Source organism: Planococcus citri, chromosome 5 (genome assembly GCF_950023065.1).
Source record: "Planococcus citri chromosome 5, ihPlaCitr1.1, whole genome shotgun sequence".
Lineage (NCBI taxonomy): Eukaryota > Metazoa > Arthropoda > Insecta > Hemiptera > Pseudococcidae > Planococcus > Planococcus citri.
This window is the reverse complement of record NC_088681.1, coordinates 36,262,698-36,280,554: the sequence shown is the minus strand read 5'-3', so window position 1 is coordinate 36,280,554 and position 17,857 is coordinate 36,262,698. Positions and strand designations below refer to the sequence as shown.

Below are 17,857 nucleotides of genomic sequence, written 5' to 3'. Positions count from 1 at the left end.
TATAGCACCGCATGTCTACAGCTTATTTGTAGTCTGGAGATATACTTCCACGCATATTATAATAGAATTATGCAGTCAGGATAGCAAAAATGATAGAAATTTGGCAAAAGGTACACCCATCATAAATTCGTTCTAATATTTTCAGTTTGACAAATAACGGATTAGGATACCTGCCAAAATACCATATCAGCTCGTAATTTGGGCGAGAATCCTTATACTGGTCAAGTGGTCAAGTATACGAGTACTTCCTGATTTTTTTCGGGTGCGTGGAAGTAATACCTTTTTGGGATCTCTTTTTTCCCTTGTCGGCAGGACCTTCGAAGATTCATTAATTGTACTCGTATGACGCAAGTGGCATGTTAGAACCCACGAAATAAGTAGAGGTAGTCTATAATATGGATTTTATTATGATACGGTTTCTGTGAGCCTTGAAAATTATGTGTTTTGGTCATCGGATGCGAGTGCGAATAATTTTAATTACGGATGTAGAGGCAGGATTCGATTCAATTTTAGTACATCTGTAGGAAGGGCTGAAGATGAAGAACGATGGATGATTCAAAGATGTTGAAAACTGATCTCAAATCTCAGAGTATGAGCTCGAGCCCTTCAATTTTGTCTGATATGAAATGACAAATGACACCGAATCGTGAAAAATTTCAAATACAATAACACAGTATTAAAATTTTCTTCAATTTGTTACGTAAGATGACAAAATGAAAAATTAGTGGCGTCGCTGACCTAATGCGATACATTATAAAATTTTATATAAGTCAACAGCCCGTGTAGTACAAACTAAGTAAGTAACTAGGTAGTGACCTGAAACTTGATGAATATATCTAAGTGCCTAACCTACAGCTACGCGTAGCGAAACGATCTGCAAAGACGAATGGCTATTTTGATCGTTGTATAATTCACGATTGTTTGATTAATATCGGTAGTGTAAGGACAAGTGCTCTTAATTGATTCGACTCGTCGATTGTATAAGTAGGTAGGTGCCGAAAATTATGCGGCGAAGACCTATTAATGAACGAACATTTTTTGCAAAATGATACGAGTGCGATGCTGACGAGTTTTCTAGTATACGAGTATCTTATCTCGTAATAATTTGAGAGATAATCTCAACAGAATGTACGAGTAACAATGCAAATTATTCTGGCGAATAATTAGATAGGAACTTGTGAGGCTGTTTTATAAAGTTATCGAAGTACAGTTTTCTATAACAAACTATCTGCACTGTGCCTTTCAATTAATGAATTGGTTTAATTATGATGAATCAAGATCATAGCAGGACAAGATTACTGAATCGGACTCGGCCAATTTTTTCAATTTTTTTTTTTGCTGTCTCCAATTTTTGGCGATAAAAGATCATTTTAGAGCCTCTCAATCTGTCATCCCTCTAGAATGTTGTAACCGCAAAAAATATAATTTTCACACCTCGTAAACCTCATCTTGAGCACTTTTCGGTCAAATGGTACGAAATTTGGCATATAAGCGAAGGTTTCCACTTTCCAGGACAAATGCTAACCGATGAATTTTCATTTTTTTTGAACTGCAATTTAAAAATTGATTCTAAACAGGGCGTCCACTCTCCTGGAAAAACTAGAAAAGTCAGGGAATTTGGACGATTTGGAAAAGTCAGGGGATTAATTGTAAATTTTGGATAAGGGCTTGTGATGAAAGGAAAACATTATTTTTTACATCTCGAAACACAAATTTTCGAAAGCTTTTGCCCTCGTTTGGCTCGGGCTTGTTTTCTTTTCTTTTTCCAGAATGATATGAAGATTTCTAGATTATAAAAATCAAGTTTTGAAGCCAAAAAATGAACTCCTCAGAAAAAAAAACATCGTTTTTATGACTCTAGAAGTACAAATTTACAAGAGCTTTCGTCCTTCCTTGGGTCTATTCTGTTTAATTTTCTTCAAAAAAACCATCATTCAAAATTCTAAAATTTTTAAAGCCAAAAAATAAACTAGGTACTCGTCCTCACATTAAAAAAAACTCGTTTTTCTCGAAATACAAATTTTAAGAGGCTTTCGCCCTAGCAGTTAATAATCAAAGTTTAGCTGTTTTTTATACCCGAAAAAGTATCCAGTTAGAAGAGAAACTTTTGAAAAAATTAAAGTATGAGGTATCTATAAAGTATATAGAAAATTGGTCTGGAAAACCTGGAAAAGTCAGGGAAAATGATTTGCCAAAAATGGCGGACACCCTGTCTAAATTTTTTGCCAATATTCCTAAACATATTCTTCACATTATTCATACCAATTTTAGCACTTTTGGAGTAAATATGGTAATGGAACCTAAGCCACTGTTGAACCTATACCTATAAAAATGATTTGAAAAATTTGTTTCGACAGCATTTTTCGCCCTAGGGATGACCCCATTTGGTCGATATTTTTTTTCACTTCGATATTTGGATTCAGGGAGTAAAATTATCCCAATTTTCCGTTTTTTCAGTTTTCACCATGAAATGTGTTTTCTTAAAAAATTTAGTCAACAGTTGAATTTTGAAAAATTGGGCTAAATTCCGAAAAAGAGCATTTCAAGGCAGTTCAGCTCGCTGAATACGAATACAAGATTCTTAGAACAACTTTAGGAGTAGAAACGAGAATTTTTTCAAATTTTGATTTTTTGATTAGATTTTTTTCTTTTTTGTCTACTAAAATTTCAAGGATCATGTAGGTGTACACGTAATTTGTTTTCAACTATTTTGGAAAATGTATTTTATACTTCGACGTAGATATAGTTCCCGTTGGTAATCATCGTAAACATAAATAACATGACGGCTAACTACAAATTAATTTTCATATTATGTACCTATCTAAAAGAAACGAAAAAAAAAAAAACAAAAAAAATTCTGGGAAATACGCAGAAGCAGCGTTACATTCCATAACTGTAATTGTTTTTCGCCAAGAATGCAAAATTAATCCTATCCACCCATGCGAGTGATATTTTATTAGTCTGCCGTTTAACATTGACTCAATTTCAAATGATGATCGTTTAAAACCGGTTTATGTAACTGTACGGCACAATACACGCATATAAGTTGTAGTAGCTAAGCCAACTGCCGAGCAACGGATAAAGATGAAAATTTACATCTGCCAAGTACAGTAGGCTAATAAATTTTTCTCTAATCTTTACGTACGTCAATTGGGCTGATGACACGACGTATTATGATCTGATCATCATTTGTTTGTAAATAAATCTCATATCGAACGGTTCCGTCTTCGAGTATACGTAAACTTTTACGTAAAGGTCATGGTGCCCAGTACCCACCTAGAAGAACTGCAAGTCGACGTCGATGCGACGACAAAAAAAGAAGAAATTTCGCTAATTTATGGAGACAATTACCTATCGTAGATTTACTATGGGATGTTGATGCGATAGGTTCTGCTATACCACAGCACAGGTGTACCATCATCTACCCAAACGAGTATTTAATATGCTTCGAATGTTCTCACGTGTCCCTCGCTGCTGTGAATCACGATTTTCTCTTATTCGTAATCTAAATACATGACCTGCGAATATGGCAAATTCGTAAGCACTATCGCCTTGAAATAATTGAAACATTGTATGTTTGTACGTTGGAACCATTAATGTAGGTAATGACCTTTGGCGCGACTTAAATTTATACCCCTTCTTCTACCACTTTTGAATCTCCACGTTACGTACAAGTGATCGATGTCGCTGCGATTGTTACGTAATTGTATAATTTTTCAACTAATTTTCATCTCCATCACTTCATCTGCAGTTGGAATTTTGTTACATAAGGAATTTAATAACATTTTCTTCCTGGTTGTTTCAGGTCCAAATTGGAAATTCTCAAATACTGCTACTGGTGAGTTATTTTTTTTTTACTTATTTACAATGGTAATATGTTCGAGTAATTTGTACATTTGTGCTACCAAATACGTACCAAGGGCGTTTGAATTTGATTATCGAGTAGCGCGTAAGCGCGATGAGTTTCATTGTTGATATACATGAGCTAAGATTTATAAACTACGAATTATAGGTACCGTTATTTTGTGTGAAAATTGTACAAGTAGGTGCATGTTAGTTACATACGTATAGGTAATGGCACCTGCGTTTATTTGATCGGAAAACAGTTTTTAATTTTTTTTCTTGATACACGCTACGAAACTGTAGAATATCTGTCGTTCGATAACGTGCGAAACTCATTGATATTACGCGACTGTTTCTTTTCATCTCAGTGAGACGAAAAGAACGCTTTTTCGTCTCACTGAGATGAAAAGAACGCACGAACGCATCAAGTAGGAGTACATCGAGTACGAAAACGAACGTTATCAGTTTTATCGAGAAACGGAGTGGCGAGTAGTACGTAACACAGACTTCTCACTCACTCAGACTCGAAATTTGTCTAAATAATCTAAATATAACACCCATTATGATTAATTAGTGTGTTATTCGTAATAATTATTCTTTTCCGTGTTCTTTTTGCTTTATTGGTGATCGAGTTCATTTGATTTAACCAATTCATTGTTTGTGAAGATCGATAGCTAATTGTATGTATCATGGGTGAAACGAAGACTTCGGATGTTGAATTGAAAAAATTTGTCTAAATAATCTAAATATAACACCCATTATGATTAATTAGTGTGTTGTTCGTGATAATTATTCGTTTCCGTGTTCTTTTTGCTTTATTTGAAATTACTTCAAACTTATTTTATGCGGTGATCGAGTTCATTTGATTTAACCAATTCATTGTTTGTGAAGATCGATAGCTAATTGTATGTATCATGGGTGAAACGAAGACTTCGGATGTTGCATTGAAAATTTCTCCAACATACATAATTCTTTCAAGAATAAGACGTAGGGAAGAATTGTTTTGTATTGTGATATTGATAAAGATTGTATAACTACAAAAACTCGAATAAGGTAAGTCTAAGTACATACATTAGTTCGCCTTGAACTGAAGAAAGCTTCATAAAATGAAAGGATATAAGTAATCTAGCTGTCATCCTTATTTTATTTCATTTCAAATTGATCTCCGCAGCCGAAGTTTTCGTTTCATCATGATACAAATACATACTTACTTACTTCAGAAATACAGCGAAAAAAACACCAAAAAGATTACAATTATCTTGAACAACACATCAAATCAATCATCAAAGTTCTGTCTGTTTAATATTATTTTTAATAATTCCTAATTTCCTATGAAAATATGAATTTCAACGTTTATATTCTACTTTCGTAGCGTATATCAAGAAAAATATCTTACAATGTAGGAGGCGAGTGTGAACATTTCTGTCTCGTGCGATGGCGGAACTCGCCTTCGGCTCGTTCCGCCACCCTTCGCACTCGACAGAAAACGTTCACTTTCGCCTCCTATATAGTAATATACTATTTCGTACATATGAAATGAATGACATTACTGATACTTCAGTGCACGTGCATAGGTATATGTAGTAGTGATGTGATGCAAATTGTTTTTTTTTGCATATTGGAAAAACTTGACGAATTGATCTGTGTTGCAAATTGTGAAATTTGTCGTGACCGAGCACGTTTTTTTAAAGCGATTTTTTCAGCATATGAATCATTATTTGTGAAAAAAATTCGAAATGCTTGAAATTTTTTTCAAGTGAGTAACTTTGAAGCAAATTTGTATATTTTTACATATTTAGAAGGGTTGTACGCTTATCAACTCAACGCATTTCTTTTCATGGCCAATTATGATTTACCCTCATCTTGTAAGAAAGGACAGGAGAAGGAAGTGATTCATTTGGGGAAATGAGGGGACAAAATTTTCCACCTTCAGAGAACGTAAAACAACAGGTTATTTGATGAAACGTTGATTTTTGAATTCATCTGAATTGGTTCAAGTCATCGATTTTTTTGACTTACCTCCCCCCTCTCCTAAAAATTAAAAAACTGTGCCACATAAAAACCCTTTTGGTTATTCATATCGAAATTGAGTCTCAAAACGCTGGAAAAATCACTACAAAAAAATAATTTACATTTTGCAGTCGCCAATCAAATTCAAATTTTCAAAATCAATTTTTTTGCTCAAATTGTTGATAAAAAATTGTTAAAAATCTATTGAAAATTAAAAAAAAAAAATTATGATACTTATGAAAAGTTATATCAGTTATCGCGTCGAGATCATTTAAAACTTGTTAAAGATGAATCTGGTCTGGAGTAGGATGGATTGTAACAACGCTCTACTATCATTTCAAAAAATACCTAGGTATGTCTTTTGAAAAAAATTTTGGAACTCTTCTTTTTGAGGTAAGGTGTGAATTTTTAAATTTTTGTAAATTATTTTCAACACAAAGGATCAGAATTTCATAATAATGTTTAACTTATTCCTTCCTGGAATAAATCCTCAAAGAAATTTATTCTTATTGTTGTTTTTTTTACCCAGCTAAAGAAGAATTTTCGAATCAAAGTTCACTTTTTGGGAAGAAAAGAGAAGGGAGGGGTACTTTTGTACCTCCCCTTTTCCGTTGATAATGACGATGTTAAGATTGTGCATTGCAGTGATTCGACTTCCTGAACATGAGTTTGAACTCTGATGATGTAGTTCAAAGATCGTAAACATGCTCTGCTACCATGTCAAAAAAATCCTTGAATTTTTTCAAACTCTTATACCCTCTCTGTGAGACAAGGGTCAAGGGTCTCTAATTTTTTATGAAACAATTTCAACTCAAGCTTAACCGGATTTATTTTGTTTTTGTGTTTAAAAATCTATGCATTGACATAAAAATTGGGATCAAAGAGAGAGCGAGGAAGTGTCCGTTTCGAAAACAATTTTCCATCTCCAAAGGTTTTTCCATACTTACATACACTTAAATTCAAATAACGTTATCCATAGATCGTAACCACGCTCTGCTACCATTTCGAAATGAATTTTTGAAAATCTTTTTTTTTTGCAATTTCAAGCATTGCTGCTGAATTTTTCTTAAATTTTGCTATATTTTATCAATTTTTAGTAATTTTTTGTTGTTTTTATCAAGTTTTCCACACATTTTTGAGCAATTTTGTTCTTTTTCACGATTTTTATTTAAAAAGTTCAGTAGTTTTTATGCCGACTTTACAATTTGTATAATATTTTATGACATTTTTTGCAAATTTACATCTCGTTTTGATAATATTTCATCAAATTACAGAATACTTTTATTTTGTATTTCAAGCTTTTTTGTGATATTTCTGTGAAAGTTTGTTGAATTTGTGATACTTGGAGCATTTCTAATGTACATAGTTTTCATGATATTTCAACTATTTTCAAGCAATTTTCAAGCAATTTGATTAGTTGAACATGAATTTTGACTCTGAAGCGATCCATCGATTGTAACCACGCTCTGCTACCATGTGGGGAAATTTTTTCAAAATCTTTTTTTGAATCTATCTACCCTTTCTTTGCGATAGGTATGCGAAAATAGCACAGTGTTTTTGACGTGAAATTGAAACTGATTAGTTTTTTTCTTTGTGGAGAAGGAAGGGGAAGAATTACGAGGTCAAAATTGATTTTAAAAAAATTGTACACGCGCCTTGTAAGATCACACAGTCGAAAAATTTTCTTCAACTCAATCCAAAAATAGAACCCATCAAGTAATTTCGGAACACTCCTTCGTAATTGATAATCCACGAAATGGCGCCTCCCTGTAGTTCAAAAAATCTCATAATTTGTTTACACCACTCGTGTCGTATCTACAGGTATTCGAAAATGGAGAGATACTAAATATAGTACATTAAACTATTAAAATACGAGTACACCGAGCATATTTTTTCGCATGTCTGGAATAATAAACAACGATCGTCTCAAAATTTCCATAGCCAGGGCACGTGAAGCAATGTAAACTTCGGTTTAAAAAAAATTATCAACCAATAGAGCATCTAGTCGTAACGTAAATTTAATGAAAATTACATTAAAACGATCGTTTAAACGCGTTAATCACGTTTTAATCATTAAATTCTGTTTATAATAATTTTCGCTCAATGAGGAAAAATCATTTGGCTCGGTAGCTGTTGCCTATGGAGTATGGATCTCAGGTTTCATCCTTATAGGTACAGGTCCCTCGTAAGTGGTTTGGTATGGCTGTCAAAGTGTCAATTGTTGCATGAATATTAGCCAGTTGTACAGTATGGCTCGTAGATTATTTTCAAGATGGTTCAACAAGTCGAATGGTTTACGCGAGTTGTTGATATTTTGCATCGTGATACATCGTACATATTAATAATGTTTGAAACTTTGAAGGCAGACTTTGGCCTTGGATTGGATAGCAGCCAAAATTACGTAAACAATGAACCGGTATCGAGTACTCTCTGCTGTCCGTGTAGCATCTCTCGTGAAAGCGAAAATATCTCGTTTTATGAAATTTTTCCATTGAACTTGAACGTGAATGAGGAGAGAAAAAAATTGACCAGTATGTGAGGTACCTCTACCACCTTCTACCTGCCTTCTTCTCTATATTCGTATATACTCAACTATAAATAGACAAAGAGTGTAGAAATTGTGAACCCATTTCACACCGTATTATATCACACGACTATAAGAAGGATCGCGTAATAACGAAGGCCGCGATATAAATATATATTTTAAAAAAAAGGATTACTATGACTTGTTGGACGACGGCGACGACTGCGGCACTTACTATTTGTTTTAGCGATGATGAACCAAGGTCAGTAATCTCGTGCTTCTGTTAAGTAGATATAATGACCAGCGAAATCACACACACGATTACTTCATCGTGTAATATTATAAAAGCTAAAAAACCAACTTTGTTAATGTAACGCGCGTGTATATTGATATGGAAAATTTCGACAGCTTTTTTTTCCCTTCCTCCAGTGCAATTTATTTGTTGTACGCTCGTACTACCTATATCATCTACGTATGTAGAAGACTTGTGCAAAGAATCCAGTCTGGTTTGCATCTTTCTCTCAATTAACCTACTTCCAAATGCTATAGCACTTCGTAGACTCCGGACGCTGGGTTTTATTTTGGTTTTTTCGCCAACCTAATCGTCCCAACTCTCTCCAACAGCCAACTCCGATGGTTATTTCCAATCGAGTAGATTTTCATTAGCTAAAATATGGACGTGGTGTGTGGAAAATGAAGGTCGATCGCAATGTGGTTAATCCGTTTTACATGTTTGGGGAAAATAACTCCATGTTTACCAAATTACATACATGTTGTGTATCACACATCGTGCATCATTCGGGATCAAATGTTGACGAATTTTTACCTATCTATGTCGCTAAAAAATTTACTCGTTATTCTTTTATTTCAATTCAAAATCTGGTGTCCTTGTCGCGCGGTTTCCGCGATCGAGATAGGTATTTTCAAAGACGAATCGATACGTAAAAATTTTGGGAAATTTGTTTCCTCGCTACGATTACGTAAGTGTTCGACATTTCATCGATCGATAAGATACGTACGAGTTTAAATTGAAATTTAATTCGGCTCGCATTACCATTCGTAAATTCAGTGATTTTTTTTCACATGGGTTTTTAGAATAAATTCGCATCTTGATAATCATTCTGTCGTCTTAGCCAGGTACCTAACTACCTATTCAAAGTTTGCATATTTTTTTTCCTCGTAAAAAAGTCACGATTTTTGTTTTTAAAAATACGCGAAATACGCCTCTAACGAAGTACATATTTTGCAATGGAAAAATTGCAAAATATTACAAATACCTATAAATTACCCGACGCCTACTCCTATCTTGCTAATTGATTGTTCAATTTAGTGTCATCTTCAACTTGATGTTTTCCATTTCCTTCGAGTTGGTTAGTTGTGGAAATAAAAAAATCGTCTGCGAAAAATCAAACAAGGATCTAGAATTGGCGATGGCTGTCGTCATCGTCACTTTGCTGAACCCTTGATTTATCATGCGCCATCTTCTCTTAATGAGCTGCAACTAGTCGACCTCGATCGAAATGCGGTTACCTGCATTCGATGGAGGAAGAACAAAGGCATATTTTTGCAGTCAACGTATCTTTCCTTCAATTGGTACTAGTTTTTTGTATTGTAAAAAAATACTAACAATAAGGTTGGTTTACGTTGATGAGATTTTATTTATAAGTTGTAAATTCACTCCAGTGTAGCCCTCCTGGATTCCGGAAGCGACCTTGAATTGCTGAGAAGTGAGACTGCGTTGCCATTGTGCTGGAGAAAGAAACTAAAAATTTAAAAAAGTGGATTTTCGAGATTCATTTCCATGATTACTTTTAAAGTGTTAGTTGAAGATTCATTTAGCATAAAATTAGTATCGAAGAACTTTTTGTGCCTCGTTTTTTAAAAATCGAGGTTACCCTACATTTTTTCAAAAAAAATTGCATAATTGTAAGGTTAAAAAAATTTATTTCTCAATCTTCAAAGAGTTCATTCATAATGTTGATGATTTTTTTTTAAATTTTTGTTCTGTGTTTGGTTCATCCTCGCGCCAAAAAAGTTGTCTTTGAAACACCCGATTGATGATAACTTTTAACTATAGCCCAAAAGAGGCCCTTGCAGACATAATTTCTTTTAAATAAATTTCCAACTACTTTAGAAAAACTTACCTACGAGCAGAACTGGTCTTACAGGTGCATATAAGTAGCCAATTATTCTCTACATGATAACGTCTTTATGAAATTTTTTGCATTTCATGATATAATATGTACTTTTTTTTTGTTAAATGCTCTGTTGATGGACGTATGTAAGAACCTTGAGGAAAATGTTGTACGAATCTCGTATATTTCATCGATACGCAAAATAGGTATTATGATAAAAAGAAACCGACTCCGAATCTACGATCTGTAACGTAGAAAATTTCGCAAATAACACGATATTTTGTATTTTTCCAAAGGTTGAAAAATCTCATTCGACTTCTAATTATTATTGCTCGTTTCCTGAATCAATTAATGCTAAGTACTTACTATGTACCTTACCTATATAAGTACATAGTATGTATTTATAGCAATAATTTATTAATTTTTGAAAGATTTTATGAAGTAGTTAATTTTTTTCGTGAATTTGTTCAACTATATACAATCAACTGGTTTTGGTAATTGTCCTATTCTTTGAGAATATTTTGTAACCGGTTGTTAACATTATTGAGGAATGTTTAATATTTAATTATGGTTTTTTTCGCACTAAGAACAATTTTCGTATCGGTGTTGATCTTGACTTTATTACTCGCGTAATCTCGAATAGGGTTGTTAGAAATTACATTGTCCATGATTGAAATACGACCATAAGTAGAATAAACTTGTTTCTTGAGCGAAAATTTTATTGTACTCGTAAGTACATAATAAGTACCTACTAAGTACCTCGATTTAATGAGTTTTTTTTTTGCAAGATTGGTGACAATTTAAGTGAGATCATGGCACGTGGTTGGGTTAGGTTAGGATGGCAAATGACTCCAGATAACCCTGAGTTATTTTTACACTGAAAGAAAGGTCATTACGATGCAGAGAAATTCGCAGGTACCTCTTTTTGATGCGCAGATTTTTCACAATGAGGGGGGGATGAATCCTCAAAGAAATGATATTACCGAAAGATTTCGTATGCTTTGAAAATTTCCAACAGATTCCTCACCCCTCTCCCCCCTTCAAGTCACTATCAGAACATGTATTTGAAAATAATCGATGTGAACTATCAAAATGGTTTTAAATTTCACGTTTTATGATCATTTTTCTTTTTCAAATATGGAAACTGATCCGTCTTGGCTGTCTGAGCTTCGATCGAGAAGGTCGCGAAGATCGAGAAATCAAATTTAAAGTCGAAAGCAGTGAAAAAAAATGATAATTGTGTTCTAAAAATATAAAAAGGTCAAAGGATAAACTGGTAGGAAAATTTTTGAACTGAACAAATAAAGGTACTCATACATTAAAAAAATATCCTAAAACATATCACCAGACAGAATTTCAGGTGCAAATTCTCCAAAAATTTAAAAAAATTTTTATTTTTTGGAGAATTTTTAAAAATTAAACGAAGGTCAAAAATGTGAGAAAATTCAAATTTTATCAAATTGACCTAGAAAGTTGAAATTTTGCGTGTGCTTCATTTTCGACCCTCTAATTTTTTTGAAAACTGGAGTCTCCAGCAACTTTTTGCAAATTCCAGTTTTCGAAAAAAAACGCTTCAAGTAGCACGTTTAAATACGATTTGAACTTTTGAAAAATATACAGTTCTGTATCAACAAAAATCAATTTTTTATGGCATTTTTTGAAAATTTGGAATTTTTAAAATATGGCTGGAAGCTCTAAAATGGTTTTATGTAAATCACCTCCAATTGACTCAGCATTTTAAATTTAGGGTATACAATTTTAGCTTTCCAACTTCATTGAATAAAATTTTGTGAAAATTTCAACCTTTTAAAATCTGCCGGAGGCTGCAGAACTGTTCAAAACGGTTTGAATAGGGGGGGGGGGGGTAAAATGTAGGGTGTTCGCCAAATTTCAGTTTTCTTGGTCATTTTAATAAACTTTTGAGTTTTTCGCAGCATCCGAAAATTTAGCTCATGGTGTATTTTTGCATGCTCTTTGGCTCTTTCAATTTAGCTTTTCTTGGTTCAAAATTTTTTATGTTTTGGTGGGGGGGGGGAGGCCTTACAAATCTAAAATTGCCGAGAACAGTTGCCAAGAACTTCAATTTTGACTTTCAGAGACTAAAAATTGATGCATGATTTCAAATTTTTTATTTTTTTCTAAGAACATTTAGAAATTTGAAAAATTCTGAATTCTACGATTTAACTTTCGAAATTTCTATGGTGTAGTTGCCTGGTCTCCTAAATTCAAAGAAGAAAAAATCAACTTGTACATATCCGAGAGTAATCTCATGTGAGATTCCCTCGTCTGTGGCTTTGGCTTTACTCTTCGGGCTCAAGAGCTCAAATTGAACACATTTACAGTATCTATAGTTGCCTACACGTGCTATAACAAGTATAGAATAAATTATGTTTGGTGATAAGGCAGATTTTTTTTTTGGTAAATTATGTAAACTTATTCGACATATTGACGCAAATGCAGGAATTATATCATTGTAGCTTCGAAGATATATAGACACAATATCTAAATGTCTAAATGCATAATTAGCAAAAAAATGCAAAAAATAAATAAATAAATAAATAGGGAGCTAGACAGGTGAAAAAACAACCCACGCTTAAAATAAGACTACTCGTAAATGGAATAACAATGCTGATGCAGAAATAGCACTCGTAATAAGAATGTTTTATAACTTGGAAGTAATTGGTATAATTGGTACAATCACTTTTACCTACACTAGAATTTATATAGGATTGGTATACATATTATACGTAGTACACGGTAAGACGCCTATCAGGAGCCATATCGCTTCGTATTACACCGTGAAATGGTATTTTTCAATTTGTTCGCGCCGTTTCTTCGCTCCATTGGATAATCGTCGTCGGCGTACATATCTTAATTAATCGCCATCGTCTCTGATGTAATAATAAGTCTCCAGCATGATGCCGAGCCAAAAACTTCCGCTATCGATTGTTCGTGCAACGAAGTACTCGTATATCGCAGAAATGCAGAAATTATAGAAAATAACGATGAGAATTTTTCCACAGACGTTGCCCGAAGTCCTCTACATCCGTGTCCTGTATCCTCTCATCGGACGTCATCCCATACACAGGTGTAATTTCGATATCAACAAGAGTGAAAAAAAAAACACATCCCATCATCATTTGCCGCAGCGCTGAACTAGTTTGCTGGGAAATCCGCGCAGTTATCGTTTCGTATTCGCTGGCGATGTTGGCGCAAAAATCAAAGTTCTTAACCTATAATACGATTGGCTGCGCCGATTGCATGACGTATTCGCTACATCCAGTTTTTCGGTTTTTGACGATTGACGATACGCAGAACACCAGTTATAGCGACTTGGTCGCAGCAGCTAGTGCGATTTTTTTTAATGCTACAAGTTTTATTAAATCATTCCGCGTATAGTGCGTGGTTGTGATTCGACTTGTGGAATATTTTCTGCGCGCTCTTTTGTGTGTGTGTTTTTTTTTTGGTAAGTTTTTGGATTTTTTTTCTCACTTTGGTCAGTTTTGCGAATTTTTTTTTTTCGGTCCGAGATATACTAACGAGTGGATAAGTGGAACGATTATGCCAATGAATTACGTAATATTTGTTTAGTGTGTAGGATTAAGTAACGTAGTATTTACTAATTGTTGAGTAAATAGTCGAGTGTTCGATGTCTTTTCATTTTCTCTTTAACGCGTACACCATCGACATTAATTAACACCTTGTTCGTAATTATTTTCAAAATTAAAACATCGATGAGGTAGATCGCGAAAGGGTTGACGCTACCGGAAAATTTTTTCACCTGGAGTATCTGCAGGTTGAGGAGGCATTCAATTAGCTATAAGGATTGAAACGATGTTCAAGTTTTAAAATCTCAGTAATATTGGTGTTTATTTGTTCGAAAAATCTAATCGATATTTTCTATGTATTTTTTAAAAGTTGTCTGATATTTTAACAAAGTGTTACGATTTGAATAGAAAATCACGATGCTAGATAAAACCTTTCTGTTTTGCAATTGCTTGAATTTTGATTCAATCTGCGGTGCAGTGTCAATTTACATATAGGTACAATAGTGTTGTCCACATTTACACAGCAAAACTTATTTTGTTAAATATTCACTGTCTCACCCGCTCATTTTTTTCCTTTAGGTGTAGGTAGTTCACAAAAAAAATTTCAGCCAAATCCGTGAAGATTAACCCGTGCCCCCGGGCCACACTATGTCCTTATGGGAATTAACATAGGATTGTACCTGTAAAAAACACAAAACTTCAGTTTTGACCGAATTTCTTTGAAATTGATGGTTTGGACCATAAAAAGCAATAGTGTAAACAACTTTAAAGTGTTTTGACGAATTTTCAACTCCGAGGGGTCCGTTATTGAGGAGCCACAAACCCCCAAAAAACGCCAAAAACCGCAATTTTCACGATATTTGGGGGTTTGTGGCTCCTCAATAATGGACCCCTCGGAGTTGAAAATTCGTCAAAACACTTTAAAGTTGTTTACACTATTGCTTTTTATGGTCCAAACCATCAATTTCAAAGAAATTCGGTCAAAACTGAAGTTTTGTGTTTTTTACAGGTACAATCCTATGTTAATTCCCATAAGGACATTGAGTGGCCCGGGGGCACGGGTTAATCTTCACGGATTTGGCTGAAATTTTTTTTGTGAACTACCTACACCTAAAGGAAAAAAATGAGCAGGTGAGACAGTGAATATTTAACAAAATAAGTTTTGCTGTATAAATGTGGACAACCCTAAGGTACAACTTCTAATGTTTCTACAAAAAATGATCAAGTTTCGTTTTTTTGATACTTATGACTTTGACGTGCTTAATTTTCAATCAATACCATAAAATTTTCAAAATTTGGCAAGAATAGAATTTCAAATCAGCTGAGCAGGAACAGGAGGAACAGGAATGCCCTCGACTTTCTACCATCCCTTACTCCAAAAATTGATTCTATGAGGGTGGAAAAATTGGTACTCGTATTCTGGTTATAAAATTGAAAATTTTAATCTCCGAAGCATCTATAAAATTCGAGCTGAATCGTTTTCTTATAAAAATCCGTAAATTATTGTGAAAATGAATCGTTACGATTCTTGAACTTTTTCTAAATTTTTTCAATTATTTAAAAATGTTTGTAGAATTTTATCTCTTTTCAAAATACTACTTATGTACATAATATAGGCAATAGGCATATGCTTATTTTTATTTTATTTTTGCCTATTGGTGGGGGGGGGGGAGTCCGTAGCGAGGAAAGAGGAGAGGATATTGCTTGTTAATTCATTGTATTCTCAATGATTAATAAAAACACTCATAGTAGGTACCTACTAAATTTGCAACACACGTTACAAGTCTGATCTTTTTGATAAAATTCTTAATTATTAAAATGCAAACAAATTGATTTTTTTCCCTTAATTTCAGTAAGTACCTGTTTTGAATTTCACGAAATACAACCAATTAAAATGAGAAATAATTCAATTAGGCAGTACATTCAATGTGGAAAAATTTTCCAAAAAAATTGTCAAACTCGTTTTTAGTTTTGGTGGTAAGTTTACTTTCATTTTTATCTCAGGTTGTACTCGATTAATTAGATGAAAAATGTACTTTTGCAGTAAAAAAGGGAAAAGTGGTTTGTCTACACGTAGGAACACATAGGTATGGTACATTAAATAGGAACGTGTCGAATGTTGTCATTGACATTGAAAAGACATGTGTCTGGAAGAAGTGAGATGGAAGTAGAGGAAGTGGTGCGAATATTCAATGAGTTATTTATAAAATTTTTGCCCAATTAATTAATTTAATTAATTAATTACTTAATTAGTTTTTTGAAAGTTGACTACTTTTTTATTTTTTCCATTTTTGAAAATTTTCATTAAAAAAATCTGGTATGTACATAAGGTTTAGTTTATTGGATGAAAATTCAAATTTATGTTGTACAATTTTGTGTCTTTCACATCTTTTCAGAAAGGGTTTGGATGAAATACACGAATATTCGATTAAAATATTTATCAATTTTTTTCCAAAAGGAGTGAAAATTTGAATTAGCCTAATTTGAATTTTGATTCTTCAAATTCAAATACATATACTGGAAACACAGTTTGTTGATTGCTTAACCTCGAAAAGTGCTGAAAATTAACGTATAGGTGTGGAACTCATTTAGAAATTACGAGTAGTACATATTCTGTAAAAAATTGGAAATAACGATTTATTCACTAAGCATTCTGCGTTATTTCATTTCTACGTTGAGAAATTGAAAAATTTGTTTAAAGGTTGTGCAAGAAACCCTGTAAATTGGTGTTTGAATGTCTTAAAAAATAATAATTGACAAAATGGCGTTGAAATAGGTAATGAACATTATCGTTTTTGATGTTGCATGCTTACCTACTTTAAAAATTGGTAGCGTGAAATTCTGTGAAAACTATAGAAATCCCTTCTCAACATTTTAATATTTTGTTAGTTTTTTAAAAATATTCAGAAAATTGTGTCAAATGTTGTAAAAAATTGCTTAAAATTGCATGAAAAATTTATTCGAAATGCTTGAAAAATTTACTAAAAGCTGATATTTTTTGAATTTCTACAAAAGTAGGTAGTTAGTTATAATGATCCCTTTCCTTGTAACTTGTTCTGCAATTTTTGTTTCCGATTTTACATTTGAAGACAGAAATGAACTTTTGCATCCACGTTTTTTTGGAGGAGAGGAGGGGAGAAGAAGAAATTGAAAAAATTTCTGTTTCAGTTTGATTTTTCAATTCTGAATTTTGATGTTGATTTGTCTGAAATGTCACGAGGTGGGGGGGGGGGGGGTCAAAAACCCATCTAATAAAAGATTGAAAATGGAAGTGGAGGCTAAATCATTTTTTTGAGTTTCGATTTTTACTCATTATTAGTATTTTTTTAATTCAAAAGAATGTGGGGTTAGAGGAAAGTAGAATAAGAATAAAGGAATTATTATTTATTGCAATGTTGATTTCTGGTCCCAATAAACATTCAATAAATCATCAACAATTCAAATTCATCTGTTTCTTTCTTACTTCTCTTATCTGTTCAAATTTCACTTTTTTCTACTCCATACTTTCATTTTTTGAAAAGCAAAGACTCATTATTTTTGAAAAGTTTGTAATCAACTGATTTTCCTACATTTGCTCGATTTCAAGAGACGAGTTGCCCTCTCATCCAGTTTTTTGAACATTTGATCCAAGTACCTAATCTTTTCTCGTAGACTTAAACCGTTCCAAAATTTGGTTTTTCTTTAATATCTCCTAAAATAATGCTTTTAGGCTGAAATTGCTTTGGTTAAGTTTTACTTTCATCTATGATTTTTACCGGGCTATCAGAAAAAGCTCATGGTATCGATCTTAATTCAAA

At 33.3% G+C, this 17,857-nt stretch overlaps 1 protein-coding gene across 3 annotated transcripts in view; it reads left to right on the top strand.

Annotated features, from left to right (window-relative positions):
- Positions 1 to 17,857, top strand: part of LOC135848514 (very long chain fatty acid elongase 7-like) — a 56,874-nt gene that overhangs the window by 17,278 nt on the left and 21,739 nt on the right. For 2 of the 3 annotated variants that reach the window (XM_065368431.1, XM_065368432.1), the window contains exon 2: positions 3,806 to 3,838. The gene's annotated coding sequence lies outside the window, so the exon portion shown is untranslated. Of the gene's footprint in view, positions 1 to 3,805; positions 3,839 to 13,810; positions 13,979 to 17,857 lie in introns of those variants that run through there. The other variant, XM_065368433.1, reaches the window with a different exon arrangement.